Source organism: Musca domestica, unplaced genomic scaffold (genome assembly GCF_030504385.1).
Source record: "Musca domestica strain aabys unplaced genomic scaffold, Musca_domestica.polishedcontigs.V.1.1 3, whole genome shotgun sequence".
Taxonomy (NCBI): Eukaryota; Metazoa; Arthropoda; class Insecta; order Diptera; family Muscidae; genus Musca; species Musca domestica.
In genome coordinates, this window is record NW_026712299.1 from 2,682,087 (window position 1) to 2,701,056 (window position 18,970).

Below are 18,970 nucleotides of genomic sequence, written 5' to 3' on the forward strand. Positions count from 1 at the left end.
TTGACCTTTTGTGGGGGAGGTATCAGAAGGAGTGGACCGATATTGCCCATCTCCGAACTCGATCTAAGTTTGACAAAAATATTACGATGTACAAAGTTTGGACCAAATAAGGTACTCCCTTCGAGAGTTATCGTGCGCACCAGCCAGCCAGACAGACGGACCGACGGACGGACATCGCTAGATCGACTCCAAATATCCTGAAACGGATTTGGTCCAAAGAGACCTAGGGTCTAAAACCGTTATTTCGACTAGGCACGTTTTAACCGTATCAAATGATATATACCCTCTGTAGCATGGTACAGTGAAGAGAAGGTAGGTCAACTTTGAAAAAATTGCAAGTATAGAGGTCTACCTGTTTGGCTTGTAATGTCAGAATTAGTATCAAAACAATAAAAAATCAAACAACTTGTTGCATTTATTTTGAATAAATGATAGAAAAACGCGATAACTGAATGAAAGGTCAAAACTTCTTTTCAAAATCATGTACCATATATCTCTAAAGGATTATTTCGCTACAATACAATAGATTTTGTAGATGCATACGTTGAAATAAACATTTTGAAAACACCCGAATTTGAATATTTTCTGAACAATTTTTTGTTATTGAAAAGAAAACACATACATAAACAAATAAAGATGACATATTAAGTTAAGAAAATAAAAAAATTGAAATCATATGGTAGTTCTGCCCTACCTTGAATTCATTGTACCATGCTCTGTAGCCATATGGCTAAGTGATAATAAGCTGTACGAGTTTTGCTTGGAGCTACTGTATTTCACGTATGAGTCATGGCAGAAGAATATAGGTAGACGCGTCGATACAGCTGCTGGGACAATGAACTGTCAAACCAATTTTGGAATTGAAAATGTTGAATGAAAAATTATTTAAATATGTAAAAATTGTAGAAAACGCGAATTATAATAGCCTCCGAATGATGTAGTATAAGAAAACATATAAAAAGCTACTTATATTTAAAAAGAACATTTAATTTTTTTGACATATAAATGCTCCCAAGCGTTTATGCATCTACCTGTATTCTTCTGCCATGGTATGAGTAATGCATATGACAATTTTAGTCCAAGTCCACTATGTGTAAACGTACTGTAAATTTACTAGATGGTGAAATAGAGTAATGAAATTCAGTGATGAATTTGTTTATTAACTATAACTTTATTTGAATGAACCCCCTTAAAATAAATTAGTGTGACATTTTATTGGCTTTTTTGTTTGAGTTTTCTTAAGAAAATTACTTTTTGTAACACTTTTTGAAAATTTCTAACAGCATGTGTAATATTGCTCATGTAAACACGCTTTAAATGAGCTAGCTAAAGTAACAAAAAGAAGCTATATCATACAGCTGCAGTTATAAATTTGCGAAAATCTGTCGATCAACTTATTATGGCGTTAAATCAATGGCTTATTTATGAAATACGCAATTAATTTTAAAATAATTCTTAAAAATAAACACATAAACCTTTCGTAAATAATAAACGTCTTCCTATGTCACCTAACCACACCGCAATGACAACATGCTTCTTCTTCTGACTAAATTAATATCAAACGGTACACCGAATGGTTAGCACGCATATGAGGGCAAAGACGAAAAAACGAAAAACAAGCAAACAAAGGAAAATTAACAACTATAACAAGAAGACGTTTCGACGGTCGAAAACATACGCGCGTGTTAAATAACAAAAAATTCATTAAAAGAATTAGTAGATTTTATTGTAATTGTGCGCCCGATAATAACAGCTCTGTTCTATAATCAAATGTGAATTAAAGGTATATAACATGGAAAAAAGTGTAAAAAGAAATATAAAGAATCAACTAGAATAGAAAGAAAGAAAAAAAAAAACATTTTCCATTTGGGTGGAAAAAAATGTCAGTATTTGAAGCAAAAATTGTTTAAAGAGAGTGCAAGAGGGAAAGAGACGGTGTCAGTGGCAATTGGCATGGGAGAGAGCAGTAGTATGTGTTTGCGCCGTGTATATTGGTGTAGTGTTGTTGTTATTTTTATTAACAAAAAATATTCTGATTCGTTTTTTTTTTTGTAATTCTTCTTCTGGTCTTCGATAATTGTGCAGCATGGCTGGCTGATGTTAAAGAATTGTTTAAATAAATAAATGGATTAAGAAATGCGCTGAGAAAACTAATTGCAAACAAAAACCAAATTTCAATGGGTATGACAAAGAGAGTTTTGTTTCCCCTCTTCCTTACAAAAGAGCACAACTACAAAAAGCCGTGTGGTGTGAGAAATTCTAGTGGCCGCAGTGAATAATTTGTGAAAATTTGCAAAATTAATGTATGCTGTTGGGCTGCCACCACCACCACAACAACAACGGAATATAACAATTTTATATTGTACAACAAATGCCAGAATATTATTTGTTGTTGGTCTGATCCCAGCAAATCATTGGAAAAACGAGTCATCTGTTTTTTGAATATTGTCGCGGAATTTATTATGCTCTTTGTTTTGTTTTTTTTTTTTGCTTGTTAAGAGCGCCGACATCTCTCACTCTCTCTTTCTCCAGTTAGAATTCTCTTGTTGCCTCCAGTTGGTGGAAGTTCATTTGTGTTTTTCTTTTCTTTTGGTCTTTTTACTCGCCGAATTGTGTTCTCTTTCTCTCGGCCTCCCCTTTTTCAACTCGTTGTTTGTGACACTTTTGCGAACTCGTTCGGTCTGCGAAAATTTTTGCCAGTTTGAGAAACGGCGAAGAGGCATAAACACCAAAAAACCTTAAGAAAAAAACGCGAGTGTTGTGTGTTAACAAAAATTCAAGGTGAAAATTAGAAATAAATATTGAAAATATTAACAATAGCTACTTGAATAAACAACAAAGAAGGCATAACAAATCTTTTGAAGTAAATATCGGTGCGAAAAAGCAGGAATTTTCTACGAAAAATCGGTGTGAAAAATGAAGAAATGACGGCGGCGACGGTCATGGTGGCGGTGGTGGTGGTGTTTTGTTTAACAAGAGTGTATTGCAAATTGAGAAAATAAATTAAGAAAATTGTGCAAAAACGCCAATGGCAATGCAATGCTTTTAAAACAAAAAGGTCTAAGATCCCAAACTATGTGTCCACAAAAAATGGCATAGAAAAAATCAATGTGTTGCGGAAAAAATGTGACGTTAACTAAAAAAACCAACATCGTCGTACGACAACGACGACAGCGAATAAAAGGCATCAAAAGCAAAAAAAAAAAATAAAAGAAGAATAATGAAGAAGAACCACCAACCAAAAGCCAATATGAAAATGAAAAAATAACCCAACGGTCGACGATACCGACAACGAATTACTGCCTGCCTCGCTCGGTCTCTGATTAGTGGAGTGTTGGTTGGTGCTACTCGTTAGAAGTTGATTGTGCAAAGAGAGAGTGCATGGTTTTAAGAGAAAAAGTGTTTTGTTGTATTTTGCCTCCCCTCCATGCTAGCTCTCTTTGATTGGCAAAGTATACAAAATTCAAATAAGATATGAATACCAAGTGAAAATATCCACCAATTGATTAATTAAAGATGTCCAAAAACGAAAGAAAATGTCAAAAAGGAAGAAAATATACAACTTTTTAAGAACATACATGGAAAAGTGGAGGAATAAGGAAATAATTTTAAGTTTTTTGTTTTTTGTGTGAAAATGTACTTTGTGAATCCGATGGGATTGCAGGGAATAATTAAAAAAAATTGTTTTGAAGTACTGTTTATTTAATGTGGCTCGAAAAATTGGAAAAGTGTTGATCAGGGTTCTCAAGTCCGATAATTGAGATTTGGTACGGACTTCAAAAATATCCATTTTTCGATATGTTCGGCTTCCGCAGTGCTTAGTTAATTGAAATTGTTAAAACCAACTCGTACATATAAGTTACTCCGCCATACCAGTCCTTAACCGGGATTATTCGAGTTATTATTCATCCTCCCGAGAGTCAGTGGCTTAACCATAGTTCAGTAAAAACTATCCCAATTTTTTTGCCTTGATTACGGAAAATCAATCATATTTTGGGAAGGACCCTGGCAATTCAGTGTTAGACTCGGATCAGTGTTATCCGATGTCAACAAAATAATTATCGTTTGAAAAATACCTACCGCTTCCGTAGTGCTAAATTAAATGAAAGTGGCGAAGCCAACTCGTAAATATTAGTTACTCCGCCATACCAGCCCTTGACCGGGATTATTTGGGTTATTATTCATCCTCCCGAGTGTCGGTGGCTTAACCCTAGTTCTGTAAAAACTATCCCAATATTTTACCTTGATTTCGAAAAATCCATTTTTTGTTAAGGACACCGGTAATCCAATGTTTGATTTGGATCTATAGTTAACCAATATGACCAAAATAATTATCAACCACTTGTAACATGGAGATATAAAAGCCTGGTTTGCTTTCTAAAAGCCCCAAACCGGACTGGTCAGCCAAGAAAAAAATTCTTTATCGCTCTCAAGGCTTAATTCTATATAGACGCTGCCTTAGATTTTAGTATATTCTTGCCTACGACGCCTGGATTGAGGATTCCCATTCACCATCGAATAATTTCAATGACTCGAACGGCAACATCTGGGGAGGTTTGTCATGAAACCATAATCCTCGTCTTACCCGGACGAAATCGTATCACATTCGTTGTTGGTGTATCGATTTATAACGAATATAAGTATGTTCTGCTTAACCGTATCTAGTCTTAGCATCAAATTTAAAACTATGACTAATTCAATAGCTTGTAAACAGAAATTTACCACAGGAACCATTTTCAATAAAGATCGGTCTCAGTGGACTATGAGATGCTGATCTGGGACTTTTACTCGTGATTTAAGCATTTAATTCTGCAAAACTGCGGAAGACCTAGTTTTTTAAACATGGGTTTTTTTAAGACTACAAAAAATAGAAAAAGTTCCTGTTATGATGGCCCTTTAACCGGACTGGTGATTCCAAAAAAAATTATTCATCGCTCCCAAGGCTTATCTCTCTATAGTCGCTGCCTTAGATTTTAGTATCTGCTTGCTTACAAAGCGTGGATTGAGGATTCTCATTCACCAATCGAATAATTTCAATGACTCGAATGGCAAACATTCTGTTTAAATGATTCAGGTCTCAATGTCAATTTAAAAAATTCGGCTACTGCGCTAGGTTGTAGATAAACATTTCCCACCGGAACCATTTTCAATATAGATCGGTCTCATTGGACTATGAGGTGCTGATCTCGAACTTGTACTGGTATCATTTTGACTGATTTTGATTAAGTATTCTAGATCTTAAAAATCGAAGCCCCGAAGACACCTGGTCCATTAGGTTTTTCTGAACATCTAGTGCCGCCTCCTGCTCTTCAGCCCATAAATCGCTAAAATAAGTTACAATTAAGTCCTGTGTGTAAAACTCGTAATGTAGCAGCAGTCTCTCAGACCATCTTTAATAAAATTCTTGTTTCGTCCATAGGTACTTGCCGCTAACTGCTGATTTTTCACAAGATTAACCTGAGGCTTCTACCACCTTAGATCTGCTGAGGTCGTTAACCTCTAGAATTGGCCTTGTATTATCAGGTTACTGATTTCAAATTTGGAAAAAAGGTTGACTTGTTATTGTCATTCCCAATAAGTGGGTTCTTCAATGTTATATCCGTGCATGGTCTTTGAGTGGAAATCTTTATGTTCCAGTCCTTCATTACAGACTGGAGGTCCAAGGCAATGTCGTCGGATTACGTTTTAGCAGTTTCAAGGACGACCGACTAGTCATTTTGGCCGCTATCTTGCTTTTGCAAGAATGCAAATTTGGAAAATGTTTCGCGTGTTATTGCCGTAATTTGGTTATTCAATGTTAGATCCATGCATGGGCTCTGAGTAAAAATCGTTATGTTCTAAAGCCCTGGAATTGAACTAAGAGATACAGAGGTCAAAGACATTGTTCTGGGATCACGTTTGAAAAGTTTCAAGAAAGAGCGACTTGTCTTTTTGGCCTATCTCTTGCGAATGGGACCAGGATCTTTACCCTGCCAATTACAGGAGTGTACACTAAAGGGCTGCAAGTGTGACATTTTTCTCTATTTATGCCATGGAGGGAAAACGCTCGTCATGTTGTGCCCTGTTTGATCAAACGCATAACAGGACGTGGCATCCAACCAAATGCTCGATGTCTCGTCATGTCGGTCAGACTCAAACCCATCGTCATAACATGTAATGACCAATAAAAGGGGATGTTGAGTAGTGTGTCATACAAAAATGTTCTATCAAAAAAACAACAACAATTATGAAACAATTTCCAACGAAAAAGGCACACACGTGATGAAGACAAAACGCAATCGCTACCTGCTTTTCCGATATGTGAAAAAATAAATTTCTTGTAATAAAGAATTTCTTGGCGAATACTAAAATATTACAGGTATTTCTAATTGTTCCACACAAAATTTCCACATTTCGTGGTTATTGACGAAACAATCTAAAAAGTTAAAACACATTATTAAAAAACAATAATCCCTCTGGTAGTGAGGTGTAAATTAGATTGAGTGCTACTGTAATTCACATAACAGCACTATATACACCCATTGTTCAATTCTGTTATTGAATGAGAGTCAAATCTCTGCCCACAAACTTTACTTTTAAAATAACACTATATGTGGATAGAAAATAGGCAAACAATATTTACCTCTTTTTTATGACAAAAATTTTATGATAATCACCAATAAATTGGGATTATTAAGTATATATTTCCTTTTTTTATTCATTTGTTGATCCCTATGCACATTTTGTTATTGAACTCAATTTTATATTCACGCGGTGTTTGTTACTTCAAAACTACAGCACACACACCCTCGTCGTCGAAAGTAACACACACACACACTCTCAATTTAAGCACACGTACACAAATGACACACAATTTGACGATGACACGGTTCGATGTCATCGTTGACACCCTGCATTTTTCGAGAACACCATGCAAATATTCGAGTTAGCCATGCCAAGATCGAACCTTAGACAATGGCACACATGAATCAAAATGGGGGATGTTGTTGGTTGTCATTGCTTTTCAAATACATAGCGCATGATTGAGTAGACAAAGTCAGTGTGTCAAAAAAAGCATAATTCATACAATTCGGCTTGTGCAGGCCTTTAGTGTACACCAAAGATATTTTGTGTGGATGTGTTCTACAGATTACGTTTGGAAAATCAGCACAATTTCGAATGCAACATGTTGTCCCGAACTTAAAAATAATATGTGGCTTATGTCAAAATCATGAATTAAAAAGTTAAAAATTGGATAAGCCAGAAGAGCTTTAAAATGTCCTCTGTCCGCAGAGGGTTCAAAATGTGATTGTAATTTTATATTTTGTTTATCAATGAATAAAAAACCCCTTTAGGTTTCCAGTTCAGGATTAAACATTGTAGAGAACAACTACTCTGTTTACCATTTTCGACTTGCCTGGGTTTATTTTACAGACCATTTTATACATAGCAAAAAGTCTGTACTCTTTTGCGACAGCAAATTTTGTAGCCTTTTAAACCCCTTTCTTGCCAATTCACCAGCTTATCCATTTCCTGCCATGTTACATGCAGACGGAGGCAATATGAAGATTTCCCATTGTCCTAATTTGTGATGAAAGTTTCTATGCCATAAACTGAGTCCGTTTACGAACATTTTAGCCGAGATCTCAACTATCTTCAATTTTTTATACCAGACTCCAGATTCCCTGCCTTTTGTCATCTGAAGGCAAACCGACCAGACTATAGGGGACCATGAATTTAGGACCTTCAGATCCTAGTTTGCAGTTAGCTGCCTATTTAGCTCCAATAATTTCATAGCGTACTTGCGATTTCCTTTCATACCAAGGCGAAAATCGCCTGTGTGGGTCTATCCTTAGGTATAGACCGCTTATGACAGGGCATTCTGATTCCCGAAATTAATGTATCGCCTACAATTTCCAACCAAACGAATTCTCAATTTCTCAATGACAAAAATTTTAGGGTGTATTTCAGTCGGTAAATATTATTCCATGATCATGCAAATTGGTAGGCTTCTGCCCAGCACTAAACTCAAACCCCATGCTAAATTGTAGATTTGTGTCGATTGGTCTAAAATTGTGGCCTGTAGAGCAACTGGAAAATCAGGATATTTTTCTGTTTGTTTTTTTTTTTTGTCAATTTTAACCCTAAATATTTTGCGATCATCTAAAAACAATAGGCTTCTATTCTAACCCTAATCCCACCTCCATTTTAAATTTCGTGAGGATCGGACCATAATTGCGACCTGTAGTTTGACCAATATTTCGAGGTGTTACATAATTTTTGGCCCAATTAAACTTATAACACCCCCAACACATAGTGTTGCAGGGTATAAACATTGATATTTTGGGTGCGTAGAAGAAAATACAATATTTCCAGGTATTGGAATATCGACCATGTGAAACACAATCCCAAAGTTTTAGAGATTTTTAAGTTTCCAAATTAGTGGAGAGTTGAATACTTTTTTTATTTGAAATAATGGAACAACTCACGGATATTATTGAATTTTTTCCAGAGGTAGGTACTTGTACCCTGACACCGAGGAGTATTTTTCTTCTATTAAAAAAAATCATCCAAAATTCGAAAAATTGCCCTATTTTGGGAGTCCACAAAATGTATGTCAAATTCTAGCTTACACTTCAACCTTCCCAAAATGCTATAATTTGTGCTATTATCTTTCCCGGATTCAGAGATATGGGTCATTGAACCCGGACGAGCCGATTATGTTTAGTACATTGAAATATTGGGTTAGTAAGTTCGTGTCCAACCCGGGCCTTGGAACTGGACTTTCGTTTGAAATATCCTGGCATTCGTCCCCCAAAGGAAAACTTCTTTCCCGCAATCGGTGTGCAAATACCAAGATTTTTTATTAATCTAGAGTTGAGCCGAAATAAATAAATCCTGGTTAGAAATTATTTCGAAATAACAACAAAATAATCTACAGTCTTCAATTCATACATTTATTACAAATCATTGCTTTTTATCTCCACCATTCTTGCGGAAATACCCATATGTTTGATTTTCTTGTGCAAGCAATCAGCTGCCCTTTTCATAATTCTTTCTGCATTATCTCTCTTCCTCCATGTGTATTGTGGTTTTGTTTTCTGATTGGGTTGAAGTTGGGTTCTCTCTTATCTTTTCCTTGATTCGAATGGCGATGGTTCAACGAATTGTTGTGTGTGGTCGTTTTTTTTTTTGTTGTTGCTGTTGTTTTTCTTTTCTGTTATTTGGGTCTTTATTTTCTTCTTTTGGTGATAAATGGACTTTGGATTTGTTGTTAGAAGGCGATATTATAAATGAATGATATAAAATTAACAGTGAAATTAACTAGCATGTGATTGCTGCCGAAAATAAATATAATTTATTTATGTAGTTGATTTTCCCCTTTTGTTTTTTTTCTGTCAAATTCGCCTCATTTTTTTTCTTCTTAATTTAATTTGCTCTTTTGTTCACCCTCGTTTTCTCTTTCTTACTTGGAGAATTTTTACTCTCCTCTCGTTACGTGTTTCTCCTTTTTCTCACACAAAAAGAATTTCAACGAGTTAAATTTCGTTTTGTATGTTTTGTTTTGTTGTAGTTTCCACTCGTTCTTCTCAGTTTGTGTGTGAGTGAGAGTGAGTGTGGGTCTTTCTCTCCTTCTCAGCTGCTGGTTGGATGGTTGATTATTTTTTTAGTTTTTTTCATTGTGAAAATCACAATTTTTTAGTTATTTCTTTTAAAAAATTAAAGCAATTTTAATTAAAGATTTTGTTGAAATTTATTCTCACATAAATAGTTTGCAAATTGACAAGATAATGGCGTTTATTTTTACCCCACAAAAGGATACTCTCTTTGCCAATTGATTTCCTTCTATTTTGTTTATATTGGTATTAAATGATATTTATGCGATTTTTTTTTAACAAATATTATGAAATTCCATAAAATTTTTATTTTTCAATGGAAAAAATAACAATTCCACTTGATTTGTTGTAAAATTCTTCCTTTTATATATGTCTGTATGTATGAGGAAACTACCAACAAACCCCCCAAAAAAATATGTTGAATCATTTTTTTCCTCATTTCGTATCGTCTCTTTTTCGTTTCTTATGTGTATTTCCTACAAATTTGTTGTTCTTTTCATTTATTCGCTTTGCCCATATTCTGGCCCATCTGCTTTATTTGTCATTTGATTTTTCCTTTCTGGTGGTTTCGTACGTTCGTTCGTTAAATTCTAAAATAAAATTCTATAGCATTCTATATATGCAGGCATGCTGGGCCTTCTTTTTTTCTGTCATATGCACAAAAAAAAAAAACAACTTCTTGACGTAGAATAAATTTGACAGAAACCGCTGACTACCGATCAGATGATTGTCAAAATTTGCACAGCTGACAAAAAACATTGGACAATTGCGTGCTTCAACCAGAGAATGGTTTGATGACCCTGTTTTACTCACTTAAAAAAAAAAACATGTTCCACTGTCAACCCGAATCCTAGGAATATATTTGTACTTTTGTTGTAATACTCCAAAATGGATCAAAGTGGATCTAATGTTAGCATATCATGTTAGAATGTTGCGTGTTCAGTTCAAACTATCTGTACCAATTTTGAGATCTATTGAATCAAATATTACCCACTAAGAAACCATAAAGATATGGACGAAATCGGAAAATAAGCAAAAACTAAATAAAGTGATATTTTTGGCAGCAAACGAAGCAATAATATCAATTTAGATTCAAACCCATTTCACTTTCTTTTTTGTCAAAATCTTGTACCTTATGTGGAGAAGATACGAGAAGAAACAGTCCGATCTCTAAATCTTGTACCTTATGTGGAGGAGGTACCAGAAGAAATAGTCCGATCTCTACCATCTCTATGACAGATTTTGTGTTGATAGAAATCGAAAGATGTATCAAGTCTAAATGGAATCGAATGTTAATTTTGCGTTTTATGAGCTTCATGGATATTTAAAATTTTGACCCTTTGTGAGGTATGTACCAGAAGGAGTGGAACTATATATTCAATCTTCAACCCAGACTTTGGATTAATAAAAATACTGTGATGTGAAGAAGACACTTGAACTTTTACATCGCATTTTATAAGAGTTATAATTATTCAATATTTTGACCCTTTGTGGCACCCTCACATGGCAAAGCACTGATGCAAATATCCTTTCTCTTTGTGAGCATTAAAATATATATTTTTTTAATTTTGACGTTTTGTAGGGGAGTTACCAGTTGAGTAGATCGAAATTGCCCATCTCCAAACTCGATCTGACAATAATATTACGATGTACCCAGTTTGGGCCAAATCGGGCACTTCAAACAGTCCTGGGTCTAAAACCGTTATTTCACGATTAGGTACGTTTTGACTGCATCAAATGATACATATAGCCATATGGCTGAGGGTTTAACAATTTCAGTGGGTATTTTGTTGAGTATCAGAAAAGCTTTTCGTAGAATATTTCGAGTCTGGTGGGAAGCAAATCGAAATAAGACCAATAATTAGTTCCCATGTTGAATTAATAGTTTTCTAAGATCAATAAATAGTTTTCTTAGATCAAAAAGGAACAGATTTTTAATTAATTTTTAAAATATGTTTTTATCGCGATTAGGCCAGGATTTTTAATCATTAAAAAAACTTTCCAAAGTCGTCTAAGTCTAAGGCAACAAGTTGTGGATTTTTGATAAATTTTTGAAAGATTTTTCTAAGGTCAAAAGGCGTGGGGTTTTTAATAATTTTTTTTAAACATTTTAAGGTCGAGGCGTAATATTTTTGAAGGTATTTCCAAGATTAAAATGTTTGTATTCCAAGACCAAAGGACGTACATTATTAATAAATTAACATTTTTTTTCAAAAACAAAGAGGAGTGGATTTTTAATATATATATATATTTTTGTTTTGAAAGTCGTACCCGAAATAAAAATGGTTATATTTTCTGAGGCTAAGGGATATGAGCTTTTATAAGATTTTTCTAGTGTTAAAAGGCGTAGATTTGCCAAGAATTTTTTAAGCCCAAAACGTTCCTCATCGAAATAACAGTTTTAGGCCCAACGTATCTTTGGATCAAATCTTTTTCAGGACATTTGGAGTCAATCTAAGCGTGTCTCTCCGTCCGTCTGGCTAGTGCGCACGATAACTCTCAAAGGGAAACTTAATCGAACTCGGAGATGGACAATATCGGTCCACTTCTTCTGGTACCTCCCAAAAAAAAGTTCGACATTTTTAAATAAAATATCTTGGTTCTTAGAAAGAAAAAGGATCACCATATAATTCTTCAAATTTGCAGTTCATGATATTTTTATCAGTTCTAGTCCATGTTCGAAAATGGACAATATCACTTCACTCCATCATGTACCTCTTCCCCAAAATGGTTCAAAATTTTCAATAATTGTGACTCTCATAAAATGTAAAATGAGAACCCAATTTTATTTAAATTAAAAATATTCCAATGTTTTTAACAGCACAATATCTGGAGTGAAGATGGTCTATATCGGTCTGCTCCTTCTGGTACCTCCCCCACAATGAGTCATCGTTTTGAATAGGCATGCAATTAACAACAAATCACGAAATGAGCATTTGATTACTTTCACACTCGGCATATCCTTATGCTTCTATCAATACAATATCTGTTGTAGAAAGTAAAAAAACTATAAGTTCGGCCCGGCCGAATTCCTTCCACCAGTTAAAATCCGTTAAAATTTAAATGTATATTTCGAGGTGTTACAAACGGAATGACAAACTTAATATACCCTCCATACTATGGTGGAGGGTATAAAAATAGAATGGAATATCGGGCGACTTCTTGTGCTACCTCTATCACAAAGGGGCAAAATTTGGCAAAACTATATTTCACTTTAATATTTTCCACATATCAATATTATTCCGGCACAAGATCAGGAAAGAAGATGGGATATATTGGTCAATCCCTTTTGTTACCTCCCCCAAAAAAGGCGGCCTTTAATTTTGAATAACAAAATGCTCATAAAATGCGAAATAAGCATTATATCAATATTTCTTCCAGCCCAAGATCTGGTATGAAAGTGAAACAATTTTGTATGCTTCGAACTCTTGGAAAAAATTATTGAATATACCCTATAAAGTGAATTAAGTAGTAGTCGATACGAAATGGACAATATTGGCCCACTCCTTCGGAACCTCCCCTGTGCAGGGTCAACAATTTGAATAATCATAATGCAAACCGAAATATATTGAAATAACCGAACATTGGCTGAGGGTATGCAGCTGTCGGGAATACCGCCTATTTTTTCCAAAGGCCTTAAATTTTCTCTCCGTTCGCCCTCTCTCTCCATATTCATAATTTTTTCTAAATCCGAGTAAAATTTTGATTTTACTGCACCATTATTATTAAATTCATTCATTCACGGACATTTCTTATCCACCCGAGAATCCTCATTTATTTAAACTGATATTTTCTCTCTATTGTCCAGCCCTTGATCTTGAGTGTTATCACTTCTTTAAGCATACAAATTTCCATATCTCTTCCATTGGCTATCTATTAAAGAATTATTTATCAATTTTTTATTTTCACATACCCCAAACCAAAGACCGGAAGAAAAGTATGGCCGGAAGAATGCAAAGCGCATTCTTCTAAGAATAAAAACATTCATGACAAAAAAATGAATAAAAACAAAACCACTTGAAAAAGTATTCACTTTCGGAAATGAGTCACATTTTAAATAGAGTCATTATTATTCATACTTGAATATCTGCTGTATACAGAGGCAGGCAGCACAGCATTTTTTGTAAGAACCACAGCAACAACAACAACAATTACAAACAACAACCATTCATTGCAGTTCAATTGACACTGGTAATTGCGCTGGCGAAGACAAAACCCTGAACTCTTTCCCTGACAGTTTGCATCTTTTCTTCTTCTCTGTGTGTGTGTGTGTCGTTTTTTTCTTTCAATTTTTGGGCTTGCTTTTCTTCTTCAATAAATTTCTTCATTATTGGCTTTGAAAGTTTCATCATCTTGAGTTTTTTTCGAGGCGTTTTTTGTTGTTGTTTTGCCCGGTAATTTTCAACTGGCTGTATTTCTCCTTTTTGTCCTACCCTTCTCTTTACTACTTCTACTCCAATTCCAATTTTTGTATTTGCTGTTTGTCTTGTAATTGTTGGCTGCTGGCTGGCTCATTGTCATTTGTTGCTATTATTTTAATTCTTGTTCTAGGGTAGCATTTAGGTAGGTAGGTAGCTGCAGAACTAGTTTTTCCAATTTCGGTTTCAATTTTCCTTAAAGATATTGTATGCTTTGATTATCTTGCTACCTTTTGCAAGCTTCTTTGCCACAAGAACTACATCAAGGGGGTGGTAGCGCTGTATAAGTCAAGGGGAAATTATTATTTTTGTAGCCCTCCAGGGGGTACTCATTAAAATTGGTATACATATCATTTTACAAACTTCTTTTTAGCATATCAGCATATACTTCACACAGGGGCCAACTTTTTTTTTAAGTTTGGGGAAGTCCCCTGATGTTCCTAATTTCGGAATTCGCAAATGTGAACATTTTCAAACTAAAAGAAAAATTTGAATGAAAAAAATGTCTCGATGAAAATATGTACTTCAAAAATGTCCCTTTTTATATCCTCCACTATAGTATGAAGGGCTTATTAAGTTTATCATTCCGTTTGTAACACCTCGAAACATACCTATTAGACCCCACAAAGTATATACAGGATGAGATATAACAACTGCAACAAAGTCAAACGCCATTTCTTTTTAATTTTATTAAACGAAAGCAAGAAATGTCGGAAATAGCATCAAATTTTAGAATAAGTTTAGATTTGTTCGAATTGGTCACCTTTGGCACGAATTATAGCCTTCACACGACCAGTGAAACCGTCACACGCTGCCCGAATGTTGCTCTACGGTATTTTGACCCATTCCCGGCGAAGCGCTTGCTTGAGGTGATTGACACTTTGGTATTCTTTAATGCCAAGCTTGCTTTCCAAAATGCTCCAGATACAATAGTCCAACGGATTGGTATCCGGAGATTTTGGTGACCATTGTGCGTTGGAAATGAAGCGAGGAACCTCATTTTGTAACCATTCTTGGACGGCGTGACGTGCAGAGTGCGATGGTGCTGTTGTTCCTGTTGGAATGTCCAAGGTCTGCGTCCAAAATGTTTGCCTGCCCAAGACCTTAATACACCCTCCAGAATATTTTCACGATAATATTCGGCATTTATTCTGATGCCACAGTCGATTAATACGAGCGGAGAGCGACCATCATCTGTTATGGGGGCCCACACCATCATCATGACCGGCGCTTGAGTTGTGGTGGTCAACCGAAGGTGCTCATTTTCAGCTGACCTCTTTGGCAAGTAAACACGATATTTTTTTTTTTTTTTTTTGCTTACAAACTGCTGGACAAGGTATGTTTTCTCATCCGAATTCGGAGAAAACCAAATTCGGCAGTTCACCACTTTCGGCGAAGCGAAGCAACTCTTTGGCTCTTTTGAGTCTATTTTCTTTCTGCTGCGGTGTAAGTTCTTGCAGTTTTTGGAATTTCAATGGCTTTACCCCGATCTCATTTTTCAATTTTTGGCGAATGGGATATTGCGATATGTTCAGATCACGATCCATTTTTCGGCCACTGCGACGTGGGTTTCAATCAAGTCGCTTCTTTACTTTTCGAACCATTTCTGCTGGTGTTGTTGTTTTCCTCCGTCTACTTCCTTGACGTCGGGCTACGCTACCAAAAGATTTATTTACATTTAAATGCTGGAGTGCTCTAACGATAGCCACTTGTGGTTTTCCGACCAAATATAAAGAAATCACACTATCACGCTTGAATTCCATCACGAATAATTTTTTTTCGTGGAAAATTCTCACTAAAATGCTTTTGTGCGCTTGTAAACAATATAATTAGCTGTCACTGGAATAATTTTAAGGGCTGTCGGACGAGTGGCTTAGAAATGACAGCAGTCTATAGATGGTTGCAGATTTTCCATCTCACCCTTTATATCCGTCAGTCCGTCCCTCTGTGGCAATCGCTCTAGCTTCCAAACGAAGTGAAGTAGGTTGATAAAATTTTACTCAGATATTTCATGGGCTACATAGGACTTTTGGTATTGAAAATGGGCTACATAGGTCCACATTTAAGTATAGCTCCCATATAACTGTACCTCCCTATATTCGGTATTTTGATGACTTTAGCGACATTGTTCACCGGAATTATTTCAAATTTCGTATTTGCAGTTCGTAACGGGTATTTGCAGTTCGTAACGTGTACTGCAGTCTGTGACAAAAAATTGCCTATGTAGGTCCACGTCTTCGTATAGCCTGTACCTCCCTATATTCGTTATTTCGTTGATTTTCACCGGACGTTGTTCACCGGAATAGTTAACAATTTCGTATTTGAAATACCTAATGGATACTACAGTCTATGACAGGAAATTTTCTATGCAGATCCGATACTTCGTATAGCCCCTAAACATCCGTACATCCCTATATTCGGTATTTTGATTATTTCAGCGACATTATTCACCGGATTTTTTTTAAATTTCGTATTTGCAATCCGCAACGTTCTGCCTGTGACAGAAAATTGCCTATGCAGATTTAAGTCTTAGTATAGCCCCCATATAACGGTACCTCCCTATATTCGGTATTTTGACGATTTTAGGTACAATATTCACCGGAAATGTATAAAATTTCGTATTTGCAGTTCATAACGGGTACTACAGTCTGTGACAGAAAATTGCCTATGCACGTCCACGTCTTCGTATAGTCCCCAAAAATAACGGCAAATTCCTGTAATCGTTATTTTTAAGATTTTAACAGAATTTTTTACGGATTCAATTTTTTTTTTAAATTCCCAAATTTGTTCCAAATGGTGGAGGGTATTCAAAGTTCGGCCGAACTTACCACTGCTTTTTAATTTGTTTAAGATACTGAGAATTAACGAAATCTTTTATTCTTATGAATCACTTTGTGCGGCTCAATTTTTTTATCCTCCTCCAAAATTTGTAAACATTCAAGTCGAATTTTTTTAATCTTTTTTTTTTTTCTTTTGTAAATCCCCTTTGCTGTCCACACTGATAGTAAGTAACAAAAAAAAAATGTAATGGTAAATTGTCTGTGTGCGTTTTCGTTGCATATAAATAAAAGGCGGGCCCAACAAATGACACCCGTCGATTTCCGCAAACCCTTCTACGGAAACAAAATTTACGTGAGTTATGAATCTACCAATCCAATAGCCGAAAAAAGCACCACACATGAAACAATACATATCATTGTGACTCATTAAGAAAATATTCAATGAAAAAAATATTTAAATTATAAATAAGGCATTGCATTGAAGACGAAAAATATCAAAATTTATAATTATTCAAAAATCTGACCCTTTGTGGAGGAAGTACCACTAAGAGAGGACCCATATATTATGTCTACATAGTAGATCTTGTGTAGTATCAGGATGTTTCAAGATGTCTCATGTTTGTTCATTCGCAATATTGAGCCGCTGGGGAGGGGTGTTGAGAGGTTCTTATTTCACATTTTATAATAGTTACTATTATTCAAAAGGTTGCTCCGTTGTAAGGAAAGTATTAAAAGGAGTTGAACGATATATCCCATTGTATTAAAAATTTTGACCTGGATGATTGAGGTACCAGAAGGTGTGAGCCGGTACATCACATTTTCCCACCATACCTTGTAATGGCTAAAATATTGGGATGTACGAAATTTAAAGAGAATCTGATGAATATTTCCCATTTCATGAACGTTTGAGATTTTCCAAATATTGACGCTTTGTGGGGAAGGTTTTCAAAGGAGTGGTCTTCTTATAGAAGATCAGAAGGTCTTCTTATAGAAGACCAGAAGGTCTTCTTATAGAAGACTAGAAGGTCTTCTTATAGAAGACCAGAAGGACTTCTTATAAAAGATCAGAAAGCCTTCTTATAGAAGACCAGAAGGTCTTCTTATAGAAGACCAGTAGGTCTTCTTATAGAAGACCAGTAGGTCTTCTTATAGAAGACCAGTAGGTCTTCTTATAGAAGACCAGTAGGTCTTCTTATAGAAGACCAGAAGGTCTTCTTTTAGAAGACCAGAAGGTCTTCTTATAGAAGACCAGAAGGTCTTCTTATAGAAGACTAGAAGGTCTTCTTATAGAAGATCAGAAGGTCTTCTTATAGAAGAACAGAATGCCTTCTTATAGAAGACCAGTAGGTCTTCTTATAGAAGACCAGTAGGTCTTCTTATAGAAGACCAGTAGGTCTTCTTATAGAAGACCAGTAGGTCTTCTTATAGAAGACCAGTAGGTCTTCTTATAGAAGACCAGAAGGTCTTCTTTTAGAAGACCAGAAGGTCTTCTTATAGAAGACCAGAAGGTCTTCTTATAGAAGACTAGAAGGTCTACTTATAGAAGATCAGAAGGTCTTCTTATAGAAGATCAGAAGGTCTTCTTATAGAAGATCAGAAGGTCTTCTCATAGAAGATCAGAAGGTCTTCTTATAGAAGATCAGGAGGTCTTCTTATAGAAGACCAGATGGTCTTCTTATAGAAGACGAGTAGGTCTTCTTATAGAAGACCAGTAGGTCTTCTTATAGAAGACCAGTAGGTCTTCTTATAGAAGACCAGAAGGTCTTCTTGTAGAAGACGAGTAGGTCTTCTTATAGAAGACGAGTAGGTCTTCTTATAGAAGACGAGTAGGTCTTCTTATAGAAGACGAGTAGGTCTTCTTATAGAAGACCAGAAGGTCTTCTTATAGAAGACCAGTAGGTCTTCTTATAGAAGACCAGAAGGTCTTCTTATAGAAGACCAGTAGGTCTTCTTATAGAAGACCAGAAGGTCTTTTAGAAGACCAGAAGGTCTTCTTATAGAAGACCAGAAGGTCTTCTTATAGAAGATCAGAAGGTCTTCTTATAGAAGATCAGAAGGTCTTCTTATAGAAGATCAGAAGGTCTTCTTATAGAAGATCAGAAGGTCTTCTTATAGAAGATCAGAAGGTCTTCTTATAGAAGACCAGATGGTCTTCTTATAGAAGACGAGTAGGTCT

General features: G+C 35.5%; 1 protein-coding gene across 6 annotated transcripts in view; it reads left to right on the forward strand.

Annotated features, from left to right (window-relative positions):
- Nucleotides 1-1,618: 1,618 nt before the first annotated feature.
- Nucleotides 1,619-18,970, forward strand: part of LOC101898918 (protein bunched, class 2/F/G isoform) — a 552,467-nt gene continuing 535,115 nt past the window's right edge. For 2 of the 6 annotated variants that reach the window (XM_059124571.1, XM_059124572.1), the window contains exon 1: nt 1,619-1,783. The gene's annotated coding sequence lies outside the window, so the exon portion shown is untranslated. Of the gene's footprint in view, nt 1,784-1,839; nt 2,782-18,970 lie in introns of those variants that run through there. The other 4 variants (XM_005174864.4, XM_005174865.4, XM_005174866.4 and 1 more) reach the window with 4 other exon arrangements.